The sequence below is a fragment of the Rhineura floridana genome, chromosome 3 (genome assembly GCF_030035675.1).
Source record: "Rhineura floridana isolate rRhiFlo1 chromosome 3, rRhiFlo1.hap2, whole genome shotgun sequence".
Classification (NCBI taxonomy): domain Eukaryota; kingdom Metazoa; phylum Chordata; class Lepidosauria; order Squamata; family Rhineuridae; genus Rhineura; species Rhineura floridana.
This window is the reverse complement of record NC_084482.1, coordinates 138,270,891-138,290,093: the sequence shown is the minus strand read 5'-3', so window position 1 is coordinate 138,290,093 and position 19,203 is coordinate 138,270,891. Positions and strand designations below refer to the sequence as shown.

Below are 19,203 nucleotides of genomic sequence, written 5' to 3'. Positions count from 1 at the left end.
AGAAGACTGAGCCAATGTAAGAATTAAGCACTTCTGGCTTTTCTTTGTCATCTGTTATCATTTCCTCACTGAGTAGCTGTACCATTATTATTTTTCTCTGTCTTTTACTATGGATGTACTTGAAGAAAGCATTTTTGTTGCTTTTAGCATCTCTTGCTAACCTCAGCACATTTTCAGCTTTAGCCTTCCTGACACAATCACTGTTATTCGATATTACTTGTCTGCACTCTTCCTTTATAGCCTGGCTTTCCTTCCACTTTCTGTATGTGTCCTTTTTTGTTTTTGGGTCATCTCTAAGCTTTTTGTGAAGCCACATTGGCTTCTGATGTCTTCTACCTTTTTTACATGTTGGAATTGTTTGTCATTGTGCCTTTAGAATTTCTTTTTTTAGAAACTCCCACCCATCTTGGACTCCTTTTCTCATTAGGGTCTCTTGCCAAGGAACCTTACTTACCCATTGTTCTGAGTTTATTAAAAGTGGCTTTCCTGAAGTCCAGGGTACATGTATAGCTACTCTCAGTTTTGCTTTCTTTAAAATCAAGAACTCAAGTATAGTGTGGTCACTTTCCTCCAGAGTTCCCATAACTGCCACTTCATCCACCAAGTTATCACTACTGGCTAGAATCAAGTCAAGGATAGCTGATCTTCTAGTTGTTTCCTCCACTTTCTGTAAGATAAAGTTATCACCAACACAAGTCAGGAATTTCTTCAAAGTGCTGTATTTGGCAGAATTTGTCTCCCAACAGATATCGGAGTAATTGAAGTCCCCCATTACTACTACACTATGCCTCCTCGAACCATTGGCAATTTGCTTTGCAAAAAATGTTTCATCCTCGTCTTCTCCTTGATTGGGTGGTCAGTAGTAGATTCCAACCACCATGTTACTTTTATTCCTTGCCCCATTAATTTTAATCCAGATACTCTTGGTGGAGCTACCAAGTGCATCCTCCTGTATTTCTGTGCAGATATATATATATATATTTAACATACACTGCGACTCCTCCTCCCTTTCTGTTCCTTCTGTTCTTTTTGAACAAGTTATATCCTTCAATCACTGTATTCCAATCACGGGAGTCATCCCACCAAGTTTCAGTTACACCTATCAAGTCATATTTACTCTCCTGTATTAAGAGTTTAAGTTCATCCTGTTTGTGTTCCATACTCAGAGCATTAGTATACAGACATCGAAGACCATGTTGTTTATGGCCTGGCTTCTTTCCTACAATTTTATGAAGACTATTACTGGGCCGCAGTAGTGCCATTCTCTCAGTTCTTGTTACTGTGCACGAGTCTTTGTCAGTTGTTACCGCCAAGTTTATGTCTCCCTCCACCTTAGGATTCAGTTTAAATTGCTCCTGATGAAGTTCTCCATGATGTGGCCCAACACATTCTTCCCAGTCCCTGTGAGGTGCAACCCATCACTTGCCAGCAGTCCCTGTTCCAGGAAGCATAGCCAGTGGTCCCAGAATCCAAATCTCTCACGTCAGCACCACCTTCATAGCCAGTCATTCACTCCAAATATTTTTCTTTCAATTTCTACTCCTCTTCTAAGTACCAGAAGGATGGAGAGACAACTATCTGGGCTCCAAGTCCTTCAGATTCTTACCCAGAACTTCAAGGTCTGACATGATTTCTTTGTAGCTCTGCTTGGCTGTATCATTAGTTCCCTCATGAATGAGAAGGGATAACTGTCAATGGGCTTTATGAGTGATGGCAATGCTTCCTTCATCTATAATCCATCCTCTAGGGAGACAACATACCTAGTGAGTCCATGGGTCTTCTCGGCATACTGGGGTTTCAATCCCATGCAACAGGAAGTCTCCCACTCCTCCTCCTCTTCTTGTTATTAAGGGGTGTGGTTTCATTGCCTTTGCTTAATGAGCTTCAGCTTCTCACTCACTGTCATGTGAGGTCTCCTGTAATTCTTCCCCTGCAAGCTGTCCTCCAGTCTTATCCTCAAGTGCCTGAAAACAGTTCCTTAGTTCCACCAGTGAAGGGTGTCTTCTATCACTAACTGCTCCTAATTGTCACCTTTTTCCATGGAGTTTCTTCCACTTCATTGTTCCTCTCCACAGCAGTCTCCTCTTCTGCCTCAACATGCTGCTGTTCTTCCACCTCCTGTATGTCGCTTTGCTGTTGTTGTTCCAGAGTTCTGTCTCACGCTTAAGACTGCAGCTTTAGATTTCAACATCTTTTTTAACAAGATACACAAATCGTGTGTTTGTCCTGCTGACCTTTTCTCTTATAAACTGCCACATTTGCAATAGAAGGAATTATGAAGATGGTCTGATGTATTATGTGACAGACCCTTTTGAAATTTTACATTTGATTAATCTGGTTAATTGGTTTGCAGGTCCCCAAAATTTGTTATATTTTAATAAGTATAACCTAATGCTAGCTTATGTCTCATGAGTCTTCTTTTTGTATGTGGGGTAGGGAGGTAGTTCACTTGTTTGTGTTGGTGCATTTTTCATTAGTCAGACTAGCAGGCGGTTCTGCTCTGTGATTTTTGTTTTGCTATTCCCAGTCTTTCCTCTCCCATAAAGTAATGATATTTTAAACTATATTTCTACCAATGTTATCATTGTTTCTACCGATGGTCTCTTAAATGAAACAGATCATTGCCCATAACGTCCATCTCTTGCCTCAGGCTTACTGCTGCCTGAAGACTGTCAACATTCCTCCCCACCTCCGAATTAAACTAGGCTTGTTCATTTGAATTATTTGCAGTTATGTGATGCCATTTTGACGCTGAAAACTAAACGAGTACTGTTTAACAGACCACGATGATCATTGTGTGCCACTTTTTGTTAATACAAACGTTTTGTGCATATTACAATTGTCTTGTTCTTGATTAAGTACATTTTAAACAGACAAATCCTTACATGAAGCATTTAGTATTTTAAGAAAAAAAGTAAGCAAAAATTGCCTTTAACACAAACACACACACGCACTCATTCAAAATCTAAGTATAACTCTTTTTTTAGGAGAAAGTGTTACTGTAACATCTGTTAATGTCATTTTTACATTATTTCTGCCAATGACTTAATATTTCTGTAATAAAAGTGTGTATTTAAATGAATTGTTAATTATATTTTCAACCTCTATAAACATTTAACTTCTTTTTACACAAGTTGTTCACATGCATTACAAAAATGCATGTTCCCCTCCTTTTTTTCCTAAGGAAAAGTTAAGTCAGCCAACTTTAGAAAAACTTCTTGCAATTGTTTTCATACGCAAGTGTCCAAGTCTGTACACTCAGTGGGACTCACTTCCGAGTCAGCATGGCTAGGTTTTCATCCAATCTGACATAGCACCAAAAGAAAATGGGATCATGCCAAAGAAGGAAAAAGGAAAGCTCAGGTAGCCCAGTTTCTTTTAGCTTTACTGAATTTGCCAATCAGTACTGTCTAGCATTGTCCAAACTTTTTGTACATTATTATGAACAAAACACAATAAGGTCACAGCTGACTAAATTCGTATCAATTCTAAACTTTTTTAAAAAATGCACTTTTAAAAGCCTGACAAAAATATTGTATGATTACAAGTATTTAAAAAGTAACTGCATTTTACAGATTAGCTCAGATAAGACAAACTAAGTGTTGCAGCAAAACAGAGGATATTCTACAGCAGAGACATGTAGTCTTCCATCTAAAAGCAGGCAAACCCTGCTTTGCAAATTAACCACTACATGTTCACTGCTGAGCAGCCACAGCAAGCTCTAGGGTAGGAGCTTGTTTTGTGGGGTATTTCACTCCTTTTTGCTTTCCTGAATTTGTTAATCAGTATTTTTTGAGTACTGTCCATATGTTTTTATACATTATTATGAATAAAACACAAGAAGGTAACAGCTGACTAAATTCCTATCAGCTATAATCTTTTTTTATTGGATTACCAGTATTTAAAAAGACTTCCTGTAAAAACAAAACACAGAACTGTAAAAACAAATGCTTAAAATGTGTTGCAGCAAAACAGCGGAGATTCTACAGCTATCACATATAGTCTTTCATCCAAAATCAAACCCAGATAGAACCTGCTTAGCAAATCGACTACACTGGCTCCAAGCCAAACACCTGCTAGTCAGGTTGTTAGAATGCTGGCAGCTGGTTCCTTGTGCACGTGCGGTATGTTTTCATAGACTCCAATATTAATTTTCTTGAAAATGGACTGCCTTCAAGTCGATTCCGACTTATGGCGACCCTATGAATAGGGTTTTAATGGTAAGCGGTACTCAGAGGTGGTTTACCATTGCCTTCCTCTGAGGCTGAGAGGCAGTGACTGGCCCAAGGTCACCCAGGGAGCTTCATGGCTGTGTGGGGATTCGAACCCTGGTCCAGAAGATTAACATCAGAGTATGCAAGGTCAGTGACAGGATTACAGGTACTCTAGGAAGATGTTTGATTTTTAATGAATTTCTACAAATTATGACAACATCTTGTAAAAAAGTCCACCAGGCTTCTGATTATTTTACTCTTGTTTTTCACTTTAACCCATGGTTATTAAGCAAGTGTCTCTTAGTCCAGCAGAACAAGGTTTGTATATTTTGTTTTCAAATGTGATTATTTGAAGCAGCAGAATGGGAAAAGGAATGATTTTCAATTTAACAAAGTGGAATGCAAAAATCCATAACCATGCTGTATAAAAATGCTTTTACCTCTCACCTCATCTATGAATGATTACTACAATAAAATCATCTTGAATAACAGATTTTACTTAATTAGTTATGCTTTTATAGATTCTTCCAAAGAAAGAAGTATGTAACTACTGCAGTGGTAGGAAACAACTACAGGGCACAGTAGAATTGATCATGCTTCTGGGATGATTTTGCCTGGATACCATACAAAATGCAATATATAGCTATATTCACTCCAGTGTAATTCTGTGCCAGTCTGAATAGCCATGTGTGACATGCTGGTCTGAGAAACATGTACTCCTGCTTCTGCATATTAAGGGCAACACCTACATACTGATCTTTATGAAGAAAAGCATTACCTGCATCCCATTTTCTATGGGTACTGGAGTTAACAGTAGTTTCCTTAAAGGATCATCACATAGACAAAAGCAAAAAGAAGACAGCTTATAAAAGACTGAAAAAATAATTACTGTGGCTTCAAAGGATCTGCAAGCCTGCAGCCTGTTCCAAGCACCACAGTTTTAGAAGGATATTGATAAACTGGAATATTTCCAGAGAGGGGCAACAAAGATGGTGAGGCACCTGGAGACCAAGTCATATGGAGGAAAGGTTGGGTGCTTTTAGGCTAGAGAAGAGATGATAAGAGGCAATATGATAGACATATTCAAATATCTGAAGACCTGTCATGTAGCTGGAACAAATTTGTTTGCTGTTGCTTCAGAGAGTAGGACCTAACTAAATGGGCTTAAATTACAAGAAAAATGTTTTAGACAAGCCTTTCCCAACCTTTGGGTCCCCAGATTTCCATCATTCCTGACTACTGGCCATGCTGGCTGGACTGATGAGAGTTGTACTCCAACAACATCTGGTGACCCAAAAGTTGAGAAAGGCTGATTTAGACTAAATGTAGGAAAAACCTCCTGACAGCATAAGCTGTCCCACAATGGAACCCACTACCTCACAAAGTGGTGGACTCTCCTGGCCAGATCAGGCAGGTAATAGTGGATTTTCTGTATCAGTGAGGGGTTGAATGAGATGACCTTTGAGGTGCTTCCCAGCTATATGTTTCTAAAACATAGTAGTCACAGATTGTACAAAAAAGATTTTTATAAAGAAAAAATTATAAGCATTAGAGAAAACAATAGTACAATGACATCTAAAGATGCTAGGCCCTAATGGTGGCCTTTAAGGGATGTGGCCTTTATTTATTTGATTTATATCCTGCCTTTCCTCCCAGTAGGATCCCAGGGCAGGCCTTCTTTCCTGTATCCCATTCCAGTTTCTAAGATGAACTAAAAATAAACTCTGGAATACTCTGTCCATGATCCAAATTAAAAGAGCAAAAGGGCATGTAGAAAAGCACTTTCATTACTTGCCCCACCAATACAGAATTGTTCCCTAAGCCTACAGCATTTTTCAGAACAGTCCTATCTTGATGGCCAGGGTCATGGTTACCAGAGTTGTGTGTCACCATTTTTTTCTTTAAAAACAAACAATGCAAAATAGAATGGATATCTTTAAAATTGTACCCACCCAACCTGATCTAATTCCTAGGGTGGAGCAGACAAAAACTTACTCCAGACATGATATTTAGTTAATTGATAATAGGGATTAGCTGCTATTGCTGAATAATTTCGAGCAGAACAAAGAACTGTATTCAACACTGGGCAAGCAGACTTCCACCTGCTCAACAGATTTACTCTGCTTTTCTCTGCCCCCCTTCTGCTCTGGAGGGTCCTCAGACCCTCTGCTGAATATCTGGGTGAGTGCAGGGAGAGGAGAGAAATGGGAAGTTCTGTTGTGCAGGCTGAAGTCAGTTCCGCTTGCACTTGGACACCACTAGTTACAATTCAAAACCTTGTAAATATATGGAAGCAATAAAAGCAGCACAGCTATTTGGAACAGACTGCAAATAAATTCTTGGGTGTGCAGTAGAAGAGGTCATAAGAGCTTTGGGGATCTTCAGCACAATCTTCTTTTTATGTTGTTTTCTTTTCTGTTATTAAGGAAATAATTCTGATATATGAAGTTTAAGCAGGCAGCTTATTAATCTAAGCGAAATTTAACTGAAAACTTTGTAGTAGTTTGCTTCTTTGTATATTTATATATTTATCTGATGTGGCTAAACATGTACATACAACAAGCTAATTATTTTTTACAGAACATTACCATAAGAGCCATTCTGTAAGATACTCTACCGTGCAGGGGCTCTAGGGGAGTCCACTAAGCAAGTGTTAAATAAAGTATTTTCTGTTCTCTTCTATAGGAGGGAACTGAAAAACATCCAGTCTTTGGAAATGACTGGTATAAAGTATAAATGCACATATATACACACACACAGAAACACAGATGTGCACATTGACATGTGATGCATTATCACATAATGTTTTACTTTTCCAAGAATAACCTAATAAACTGAAAAGATTTCATAACCATGAACCCTTGCATCTTAGAAGTTAGTTATTTGGCAGTCTCTGATAAGATTTAAAATCTTAATTGTTTACTGAAGCAGAAAGATTATTAAATAAGATGTTTTTCTTTAAAGGCCAACATTTTTTTCAAAAATATTTTTTAAAAAACCTACTATATGTGCTTTATTTACCATGGGCCAAATGCATTTCACATATGTAAGAGGAAAATTGGCATTGGCCACATGTGAAATAAGCTCTTGGCAGGCAAAATACAGTCGCTTGCCATTTAGAAGATTGGATTCCGGAGAAATGCCTTTTACTTTTCCCCAAATCAAGGAACTTAGCTGAAGACAAAAGGAAGCGACTTTTCAGGTAATGTTCTGTAGCAAAGTTATATCACCCTGAAACTATACTTAACTATACTCAAATCATCAAGTCACTGAAGATTCTGTGCCAGCTTAAATACAAAGACGGAAATCATGAAGTATCACCATCGTTTGCAACATTTGCAAATTCAGGGTTGCCTTTCCCATTTGCGGTAAAAACAATGATTCACAACATCCCATCAACAGATGATATTTTTATGCCTTCCCCTCTTCCCCAAGCAGAGGGAAGTTTAAGCGGCAGTGCTTGCCTAGGTTTGGTTTCCTTCGGAAGGAGATCATGGGAGGGCTTATATCATTCTGTAATTTCTGAATTGACTGTTTTCTTTATGTGCTGGTCATGAGTAAGCCCAAACACAGTTTAAGCCTCCTAACAAGCAACAAAGGGCCTGTTTACATGCCCCCAAAATGTGCATCCGCTGCTTTTTGCAGATTCTTTTAATTTGGACCATTTACTTGATGTTTTACCCAACGCGCGTGCATACTACTGCTTTTGCTTTTAACTCGGGATTAAATGGATACGATAAAAACCAGCATTTGCTTTTAAAATCCGCACCTGCTTCTACCGTGTATTACCTTTTAAGCGCCTTTTCTGGCTGCGCAGTTTCTTCGCCATTAGATCCTCCCTTTTCTCCGCCCCTTTCACTGTTTGGGGCGTCATTTTGTTTCCTGCGGTTCACGAAGCAACTTCCGGTTGCTCTCACCTTCCTTTCTCCCGTTTACTCCTGCTTCCCCTCAATAAATTTCCTCACCCGCTCCTTTAAACAAAATCACATCCCCCACCCCTTCATCGAGGGTAGCAGGGATGGAGCTTGTAAAATTCCTTCCTCGGAGCTGTGGTTTTGGCATTGTGGTTTTGGCGCTGTTGTTTACATCTAGCATGTGTGTGTGTGTGTGTGTGTGCGAAAGTGTGAGAAAGAGTGTGTGCGGAGGACCTCTTCTGCCTCATAGCATCCCTCCACTCCCCCCCAAAGCTGGATCTCTCCCCCCCTTGGGCCGATGCATGCGCCCTATTCACAGCCATGGCGAGAGGAGGCTGGTGAAGGCACCACTGGAGTAAGGGGAAAGGGGAGCTGCCTTGGCGTCTCATCCCAGCATCTGCTCCACTCACGGAGAGTGATAATATTAAACAGTCAATGCTTCCTTTAGTAGCTGCTTTTAATGTCCCTCTAAAGATTGTTTGGGTTTTTTTTGTTTCCCAGAACGCATGCTGAGGCTTGTCCCGGGGTGCCAAAGGCACACCAATCTTGTGCAGGGACAGCCTAACAGCCACGGGTGGGAGTGATTCCCTTTCTTTCAATTGCCTAATCCTTCATTTAGGGAAACACCGCCCCTTCCCTGCCTCCACAGTTAACATGCTAATGTGCGGGGATGGCAACAAGGAAATGCTGATAGCAATAAATGCACACACGTGTGAATGCTACAAAGAAAAACAGCCAATTTATTCGTAGCGAGGACGGAAGTATGTGAACTATCAAAATCAATCGCGATGGAAAAAGCAGCATTTTTAATGTGGATCTGGGGTCCCCTGTAAACAGGCCCAAAGTCATTGCCCCACATTAAATCCCCTAAGAGAGATTTCTACACCTCATAAAGATGGCTTCCAGCCTGCAACTCTCAAATCCTGATGTAATGGCTAAGGCCCAGATCTTTCTCTGCTTCCCCCCTTCATTGCTCCCAAATCTGCTTATATTGTTCTCTAAGCAGTCACAGATTTCAAGGCCCACCCAGCGTTGTTGAGGGCGTGGAGAAGAGAAAAGAAGGAAGGAAAGAGACACCTTCTCCAAAATGGCTCTCATATTCCATTCATTCTCTGTACAGCTCAATCATTAGCTCCTGTTGGGGGAGATCTTGATGGAATCCTATGGGGGAACTATCAACGTGTCATCCCGACCCATAATACTTTTATTAGAACCCCAAACTGTGATACAGCATTGCTTAAAGGGAAACACACAGTGACAGCAAATCAGACAGCAATCCCATAACATGTTCTAAAGGTTTGCAAAGAGACTACTTTTTGTAGTGTTTATGCCTAAGCTAGGACCATCCTGCATGTGCTATATGTGCATATAAACAACTGGCTTCCAAATATTTGGGACCCCAAGGTAAGCCACTATCACAAATAAGCTATTATACTGGCCTCACGTGGCAAGTGGTACATTTTAAATTGCCCTTTAATTTGCAGTGTCCCAGAATACCTGTAACTAAACAGGTGATTAAAGCAAAAGAAAAAACTGACCAAAAATTAATCGGTCATAGAAATGATTTCCTCATAATTTCTGCACTGGTGAGGATAACACAGTTGTGTCACCATGCCTACTTTTTTTGTTTTGTTTCTGTGACACAGAATTAATTCTGAAATGTTTATGGGCAGGATAACTGCATTGTTTTGCACAGGGACACTGATTAAGATGCATTGCTGCATTAGAGACTCTGATAATGAAGTGGTATATAAATCCCTTAAATAAATACATAAATAAATAAAAATTGGTTTTCCAACCCATGACAATAGACACTTGGATCACCACTCAAATATTGCAGCATACACAGTGCTTCCAACATAAATACAGCTTGTCTGAATATGTAACATCAGTGGACGGACAATGGAAGGGGATGCTCTCTGCACTTTCCACTCTCTTCTTATTTTTCATCAACCTTACTCCACTTAGAGGAGAGAAGCTGGTTAAGCAATATATGCTTGGAGAAGAAAGTACCTTTTAAAACCATTACTCAAAACACTCAACGCAACATAAGAGTTCTTTCCAACAAGTGCTGACAATCGGCCAGTCTCAGTAGGGAGTAAGCTAAACGTAGAAGTAAAGCATTACCTCTAATGGTGTACACAACAGAGGGAGTAGAGAAACTTCACCTTTAGAGGCAAGTAGTTCAGCAGCTACCTTTTGCCATGGTAACCTAGAGCCAAAGCAAAAAAGTGTCCCTAAAATCTGTATATTTTTTCTTTGCTTTTCCTTGCTGTTTTCATTAACTTTTAAACATTCTGGCAGAATGTCAGGCAGATGTTTTCATTTTGCATTACTATTTCAGCACCAACCATGCAATCCAGAACAGTTTCACTACATTTTTTTATGAAAAGTATCTTGCATTTGATTTTATAAACCTTCCAAAGGTAAATCACATAAGGCAGGTAAGAACAAGGACATCCTAATGGCTAATTTTATTCCAGGAACGGCGCACCAAACCTTCATTCTGATTTGCATTCATTTACTTTTATTGCAACTTGATTTTCAGTTGCAATGTATATCATTAAAAACAAAGCATGCTTGTAAAAGCTTAAAAAGAACTAGTTCTTGATGCCTGAACACCAAAGTGTTCAAGTGGCAGAATGCCGATAGAAACCCTGAATCCTTTCTCTCCTCTGCACACAATCGCTCCTGATCGTCTCCAATAGAGAAATTTTATGTGTGAACCAGCAGTTAATGCTATATATATATTCACTAATAGGCAAAAAACCTTGCGGTTTAAGAATGTACCTATAGCCTACAGATATTTCTACCAAACTTTAAAAAGCAGGGAAATTGGGCAGCTATAGTGAATGCACCAGGGGAGCAGGAGACCTGAACTCCTCTCTGAGATATTGTACTGCCCTACAAAGTTGTCAAAATGCAAACACAATTTGGGTTGGTCTTTCACAGTCCAATCCACTTGCTGTGTAGCTTGGAAGAATTTGGTAACATGTGCCTCTGAGCATATGGTGAGTGATGGCAATACCTGCCATCTCCAAAGATGGAGAATTATATTTTTGTATGTTTGTTGGTGTTCTTCTTACTTTGCTTCTTTCCTGTGTTACTAATGTTTCTACAGAGAATCTAAACTAGAAAATTTTATTTCCCTCATTATTCATCCTACAAATCTGTGTCAAATTTATTTTTATTAATTTCAAAGCCTTTTTATTGGTCAATGTCATATGATGGTGAAGATAGCCTTTTTTGTTTCAAACTGGAGGTTATGGTCTATTTCTATTTTGGGTGCATTAACAGTTGGACCTGAAACTGCAGTTTAATGTAAAATCAGACTGATTACAATATGCTGCTACTTTAGCAATGACTCTAGTTGTTGGAAAAAAGAGGATGCACGTTTTCAGCCTGCTATGCTTAAACCACTTCATTTAAGGCAATGTGGGCGCAGTCAATTAAAAACATAGAGCACACCTAGAATTTTGCTAGAATATATTTCACCTCCCACTGTTTTATCTTGTGCAGATCGAGATACTTCTGAGGTCCACTGGAGACTATTTTGCAGAAGTCAGTGCCATTATTCCACAATTATGTTTGGAGTTTTTTTAGTATAAATTTTGCAAAGTGTTGCTGTACTTCACATATTCATAGAAACAAAAGCAAAAGAAAATGATTTCCTATAGAAAACTTCACTAAAATTGCAAAGTAAATCAGACAAATTTAAAGTGACCATCTGAACTATATCAACTGTCTTAATAATGTTGCTTCCTCCCGGCTAAAACAAGATCAGCACAGGACATATCGTCTTTCTATTATTTGGGCTAATTACAGGTGTAGCCACCACTCACCATATGCTCAGAGGCAAATTCTTGCAAGCTACACAGCAAGTGAATTGGACTGTGAAAGACCAACCCAAATGGTGTTTGCATTTTGACAACTTTGTAGGGCAGTACAATATCTCAGAGAGGAGTTCAGGTCTCCTGCTCCCCTGGTGCATTCACTATAGCTGCCCAATTTCCCTGCTTTTTAAAGTTTGGCAGAAATATCTGTAGGCTATAGGTACATTCTTAAACCGCAAGGTTTTTTGCCTATTAGTGAATTTCCCTGCTTTTTAATCCAGGAGGTAAGAAATGGGATCCTGTGCAAGTTTGCTAAGAATGGATTGATCATTTGCATGCTTATTGAGTTAAATGGGATTTACACACACACACCAGGCAATCATGCTTAGGATAGGTGAAACTGACCACAGGGGATGGGGAAGGGAGGAGGGGGAGGAGGGAGGGGTGGAAAGGCAGAGGGGAGGACTGGGATGGGAGCAGGCAGGAGGGGGAGGGGAGAAGAAGGACAGATGTGGTTGTTTGCATGTTTATTGAGTTCAGTGGGATTTACTCCTGTGCAATCATGCTTAGGATAGGTAAAACTGACTGGGGGGGAGGGACGGAGGGCTGGAGTGGGCAGGGAAGGCGGAAGAAGGAAGAGGGAAGGAGAAAGGGAGAGGAAAGGGGAAGGAGGGAAAAGGCAGGTCTGATCATTTGTATGATTATTGAGTTGAATCAGATATACTCATATGCAATCATGATTAGGATAGGTAAAACTGACCAGGCTGGGCCTGTCAACCAAGACATCTTCTGTATCTTTCACAGTTGGGCAGGGGGGAGGGACAATTCTACCTTGTGTTTTTTCCCATTACAATGTTGCAAGAACACCGGCACTTGGCTGACTTTCTCTTCTACTAAAGATACAGGATCAGTCTCAGGCCCTGAACGTGACAACCCTACCTCCCACCCAAATTTAAAACAAAGCTGTCCCTGGCCACATCCACACCAGGCCTCTATTACACTTTGGACAATCATTATTTATTTATCTATTTATTTAGTGTATTTATATACCGCCCCCTAGCCGAAGCTCTCTGGGCGGTTTACAATAACTGAAAACATTAGAAACAAATATACAAATTTAAAAACACATCTTTTAAAAACAATTTAAAACAATTTATCATGGCTTCTCTCAAAGCCATGTGTCAGGCCCAGGATGTGACTCAGGAACCAGACCAACAATTGTAGTTAATTCGTGTTTTATTAGGGTAATGTCCAAACAAAGACTGCGTTTTCTCATGAATCAATACAGGGATACAGGTCCTGCGGCATTGGGAGAAAGTTGACAGAGCAAGGGACTTCTTCCCGCCTGTTCTTTAAGAAGGGGCCAAACGGGCGCGCAATCTTTCGCTCCTCCTTAACTGCCCCTCAGGTACTGCCCGCCTTCCCCCCCTTCTCTCCTGTCTTTTCAGCTGTCTGCGTGTGTGCGGTGAGGGGGGAAGCATCACCCCCTCCTCTTCTGAAGTTTCCGATTCCAGGATGGGGGATAGGGGAGGGGCTGATGGTAAACTGCCTCCCCGCTTTTCGGCTGTGAGCAGCCCTCCCTCTTTCCCCTCTTGCTCTGAGCCTGAAAGAGGGGGAGGCGTGAGAATGTCCAGGAAGGGCTCAGGTTCCCCGTTGCTAAGCAACCTTATCACTGGCAGTTCCTCTGTTTCGTCTTCGCTCCAAAGGGGGGAAGTTCCTCCCCCTTCCCTCTGCCACCCATCTGAATACTCTTCTCCCAACTCTCCGGGATCCAGCTCCCCGGGATTGGGACCCCAGCTCTGCCTTCCGACACCATCCGCCCTCCCAGGCTGTGCCCCCCTCCCCTTGTCTGGCTTGGGACGGTGGGGAAAAAGTTGATGGAAAAGTTTTACCAATTCTGGAGCATGCACATCAGCTGCATCTTCCCATGATCTGTCAGCCACCCCATAGCCTTTCCAGTGAATCAAGTACTGCAGCTTGTGGCGTCTGATCCTGGAATCTAAGATCTCCACAACTTCAAACTCAAGCTGCTCATTTACCAGGAGTGGAGCTACGGGAGGTTCCTCTGGCCGTAACTCACTGGGAGGGGCGGTTTTCGTTAAGAGGGATCGATGGAACACAGGATGTATTTTAAATGTGTCAGGCAGCTTCAGTCGGTACGCCACGGGATTGATTTGAGTTTCTATTTTGAAAGGACCCACACTCTTGTCTTGTAATTTTCTACATTTGCCCGGCATCTGGAGGAAGCGGGTTGACAGCCATACCTGGTCTCCCGGTTGAAGGGGGGGGGCTCCTTCCTGTGCAGGTCAGCAACTCGCTTGTACTCCATTTTGGCTTCGTTAAACTGCTGTTTCAGTGTCTGTTGCGCCGCTTGCAATTCCTTAAGGAAGTTCTCAGCTGCCGGTACCAGCATTCCTTCTGAGCTGCTTGGAAAGACTTTAGGATGGAATCCATAATTAGCGAAGAACGGGGTTTGTTGAGTGCTGGAGTGCAGAGAATTGTTGTAGGCGAACTCTGCAAAATGCAAATATGATACCCAGTCAGTCTGTTGATAGGACACATAACTTCGTAAATATCTTTCCAAAACGGCGTTCAAGCGTTCCATCTGCCCATCTGTCTGGGGGTGATGGGCGGAGGAGAGTTTTAATTCCGTCTGCAACTGTTTCCACATTGCTCTCCAAAATTTGGCTGTGAACTGAGTTCCTCGGTCTGAGACTATGCTGTCTGGCAATCCATGCAGCCGGTAGACTTCTTTTATGAATAACTTGGCCGTTTCTTTAGCCTCTAAGGCCCCTGCACAAGGAAGAAAGTGTGCCATTTTGGTAAGTAGATCCACCACTACTAAGATGGCTGTCATTCCTTGGGACTTGGGTAGATCAGTTATAAAATCCATGGAGAGGTCCTTCCAGGGTTCGTGTGGGACAGGCAACGGTTGTAACAGTCCTGCTGGTGTCCCTGTTTGTGTTTTTGTCCGCAGACAGACAGAGCAGGACTTTACATAACTCTCAATATCCCAACGCATTTTAGGCCACCAGAAGTCCTTGGCCACGTTCTGAATGGTCTTGTAAATCCCAAAGTGTCCCGCTGTGATGGAATCATGACACTGGCGTAGGATTCTGAGCCTTAATTCCCCTTCTGGCACATATCTGGCGGTTTTGAACCATAACAGTCCATTTCTCCAGTGAAAGGTTACTTCTGAGTCTTGACCTTGTCCCGTCTCCTGCTGATATTTTAGCATGTCTGCATCTTCTTGTTGTGCCTTTTTGAGTTCCTCTTCCCATGAAGGCTGGCATACTCCCAACGTTAATTTCTCTGGCGGGATTACGTACTGAGGCTGGTCCTCGGATTCACTTTCTTTGTATTGTGGCTGTCTGGATAAGGCATCCGCTCTCTGGTTTTTGGCTTGGGCATGGTAAGTAATCTGGAAGTTAAACCTAGTGAAGAACTGGGACCATCTTATCTGTCTCTGGTTCAGCTTTCTGGCGGTTTGGAGGCTTTCAAGATTCTTGTGGTCGGAGCGCACTTCAATTCGATGAGAGGTCCCCTCTAGGTATTGTCTCCAGTTTTCAAAAGAGTCCTTGATGGCCAGCAGCTCCTTCTCCCAAACTGTGTAGTTCTTCTCTGCAGGCTTTAACTTCCGAGAGAAGTACGCACAGGGGTGCAGCTCCTTCCCTTCTTGGTCTAATTGTAGCAGGACCCCCCCCGATGGCAAAATCTGAAGCATCTGCTTCCACTACGAAAGGGCGGTTCGGATCAGCAAAGCGCAGAATGGGCTCAGTAGCAAACCTTCTCTTCAGCTCCTCAAAGGCCTCGGTGGCGTTCTCTGTCCATTGAAACTTCTTCTTCCCCCTTAAACAGTCAGTCAGAGGAGCTGTTAATTTGGAAAACCCTGGAATGAACTTTCTGTAATAATTGGCAAACCCCAAAAACCGTTGTACATCCTTTTTGGTGACAGGTTGGCCCCAGTCCAATATGCAGCTTACTTTCCCTGGGTCCATCTCCACGCCTTCCGCTGAGATTCGATATCCAAGGAAGTCTAGAGACTTGAGGTCAAATCCACATTTCTCTAATTTAGCATACAGGTGATTTTCTCTCAGTCTCTGCAACACCGTCTTCACATGCTGGTCGTGGTCTTCCTGGTTCTTTGAGAACACCAGAATATCATCTAAGTAACAGATTACATACGTGTCCAACAAGTCTCTAAACACGTCGTTCATGAATTTTTGAAAAATTCCTGGACTTCCACAAAGCCCCAACGGCATGACCAGGTATTCATACTGTCCGTAAGCGGTCAAGAATCCTGTTTTCCATTCATCTCCCTCCTTCATTCTGATCAGATTGTACGCTCCTCTCAAATCCAACTTCGTGAAGATTTTTGCAGAGCGCAGTCGGTCCAGCAACTCTGAGATCAGGGGCAGCGGGTAGCTGTTGGGGATGGTGATCTGGTTCAATGCGCGATAGTCGTTACAGGGTCTGAGTTCCCCCCCTTCTTTTTCACAAACAATAGTGGCGCTCCAGCAGGGGATTGTGAGGGGCGTATGAATCCTCGCCTCAGGTTTTTATCCAGGAATTCCTTCAGGGCCTACCTCTCATTCTCTGTGAGAGAGTAGATTCTCCCTGATGGGATGTTGGCTCCTGGCACTAGATCAATCGCACAGTCGTAAGGGCGGTGTGGGGGTAAAGTCTCTGCCTCTTTTTCATCAAACACATCTTTGAATTCTTCATACTTTGGCGGCAGGGTCACTTGCTCGATCTCTTGCACTGCCCCCGCTAAGGTGTTCTTGATTCCTTCAGGTTGACAGTTCTCCTGGCAATACTGTGAGGTGAACCACACCACCGCCTCCTTCCAACTTATTTTGGGTTCATGCTTTGCTAGCCAGGGCATTCCCAGAATCACCTCAAAGTTCGAGAGATCTGACACGTATAGCGAAATGAACTCTTCGTGCCCAGGGATTTGAAGTTTCAATTCCTCCGTGGCTTGTGTCACCCCTCCTGACTTCAGGGGTCTCCCATCAATAGTCTCCACAGCTAGGGGAGCGTCCAGTTTCCACCGGGAAATTCCATGACGCTTGACTAACTTTGCATCAATAAAATTTGTGGAGGCTCCACTGTCAATTAAGGCAGTGGAATTAAACACCACTCCTCTGGAAGTTGTAATCCGAATAGGCAAGACCAACACCCCGTTTGAGGGAGGTTGGATCGTTGGGGGGCCTTTATACAACGCTGCCCCCAGTCCACCGGCCTGCACGTGGACTGGGTGTTCTAGTTTCCCGACGGCTCGGCTTTCCCCCCTTTCAGTCCACAGTCTCTGGCCACATGGCCCAGCTTTGAACAATAAAAGCATAAACGTTCCCGGCGTCGTCTTTCCTTTTCTTCTTCCGACAGTCTTGGCCTAGCCCCTCCCTGTCCCTCAGTTGCATTACCTGCCATCCCTGTAGTGGGAAGGGTCTTGTTGCGGGATGCCGAGGCTGAGTATCTCGGGACCTCCTGCTTCCTTTCCAGGCGCCTTCCTTCCATCCGGTGATCTATCTGTAGGCATAGCCGGATGAGACCTGGTAGGTCAGCGGGGGGGGGAGGTCCTGGCCAACTCATCCAGGATTTCAGCATTTAATCCACTCCGGTACATAAACATCAGGGCGGCGTCATTGTAACCAGTTTCCTGGAACAGAATTTTAAAAGCGTTAGTGTACTCGGAAACAGTCCCTTTAGCTTGCTTCAGAGCACCTAGTTGCCGCGCTACTGTTTCAGCCCTTTGCAGGTCTTGAAACATCTCGGTCATCTCCTGTATAAATCCTCTGTACCTTCCTAAGACAGTATCCTTTCTCACGAGATACGGAGTCACCCATTTTGCAGCTTCTCCCTCCAGGAGGCTAATCACGAAAGCTACTTTAGCCCCATCGTCTGGAAATTCCGTGTGCCTGACATCCAGATATAACTCACATTGAGCCACGAAGGTTGCCAACTGATCACTTTGTCCCGCGTATTTTGGGGGCAATCCAATGGGAACCTTTACTACGGCAGCTGGAGGGGCTGTTCGCATCTGGTCTATCGTGGCCTTCAAGGTTTGATTATCCGTCTTCAGCGCCTTGACTGCTGCTAGCAGGGCTTGAACATCCATCTGCAAATCAGCTACCTTAGTCCTCAGGATTTCCACTTCTTCCGTCTCAGAAGTGGGGTTCGTCCCCCCCGCTGCTCCCTTTGACATCTTGTCCCAGTCAAGTGAAGAGAGCGTTGAGGGTGATTTAGGTGGCTCTGTCAAGCTGTCAGGCCCAGGATGTGACTCAGGAACCAGACCAACAATTGTAGTTAATTCGTGTTTTATTAGGGTAATGTCCAAACAAAGACTGCGTTTTCTCATGAATCAATACAGGGATACAGGTCCTGCGGCATTGGGAGAAAGTTGACAGAGCAAGGGACTTCTTCCCGCCTGTTCTTTAAGAAGGGGCCAAACGGGCACGCAATCTTTCGCTCCTCCTTAACTGCCCCTCAGGTACTGCCCGCCTTCCCCCCTTCTCTCCTGTCTTTTCAGCTGTCTGCGTGTGCGCGGTGAGGGGGGAAGCATCACCCCCTCCTCTTCTGAAGTTTCCGATTCTAGGATGGGGGATAGGGGAGGGGCTGATGGTAAACTGCCTCCCCGCTTTTCTGCTGTGAGCAGCCCTCCCTCTTCCCCCTCTTGCTCTGAGCCTGAAAGAGGGGGAGGCGTGAGAATGTCCAGGGAGGGCTCAGGCTCCCTGTTGCTAAGCGACCTTATCACTGGCAGTTCCTCTGTTTCGTCTTCGCTCCAAAGGGGGGAAGTTCCTCCCCCTTCCCTCTGCCATCCATCCGAATACTCTTCTCCCAACTCTCCGGGATCCAGCTCCCCGGGATTGGGACCCCAGCTCTGCCTTCCGACAACATGGCTCAAAGCCAATCATGGCTTCTCTCAAAGAATCCTGGGAAGTGTAGTTAGTGAAGGGTGCTGAGAGTTGCTAGGAGACGCCCTATTTCTCTCACAGAACTTTAATCAGAGTGGCTGACTGTTAACCATTCTCCCAGGGGAATAGGACTCTCCTCTCAGCACCCTTCACAAACTACACTTCCCAGGATTCTTTGAGGGAAGCCATGACTGTCTCAAGTGAAATCAAGTCTGGTGTGGGTGTGGCCCTCTTATTAGCCAAGCCCAGCAGCTGTGAGGCTTTTAGAACACTGACAGTTGGTCCTTACTGAGCATGCCCCACATTATAATAGGCTTCCAGCCAAAAT

General features: G+C 43.2%; 1 protein-coding gene across 2 annotated transcripts in view; it reads right to left on the bottom strand.

The window, feature by feature from the left end:
* Positions 1 to 19,203, bottom strand: part of ATG7 (autophagy related 7) — a 209,159-nt gene that overhangs the window by 51,609 nt on the left and 138,347 nt on the right. The window lies entirely within an intron of this gene.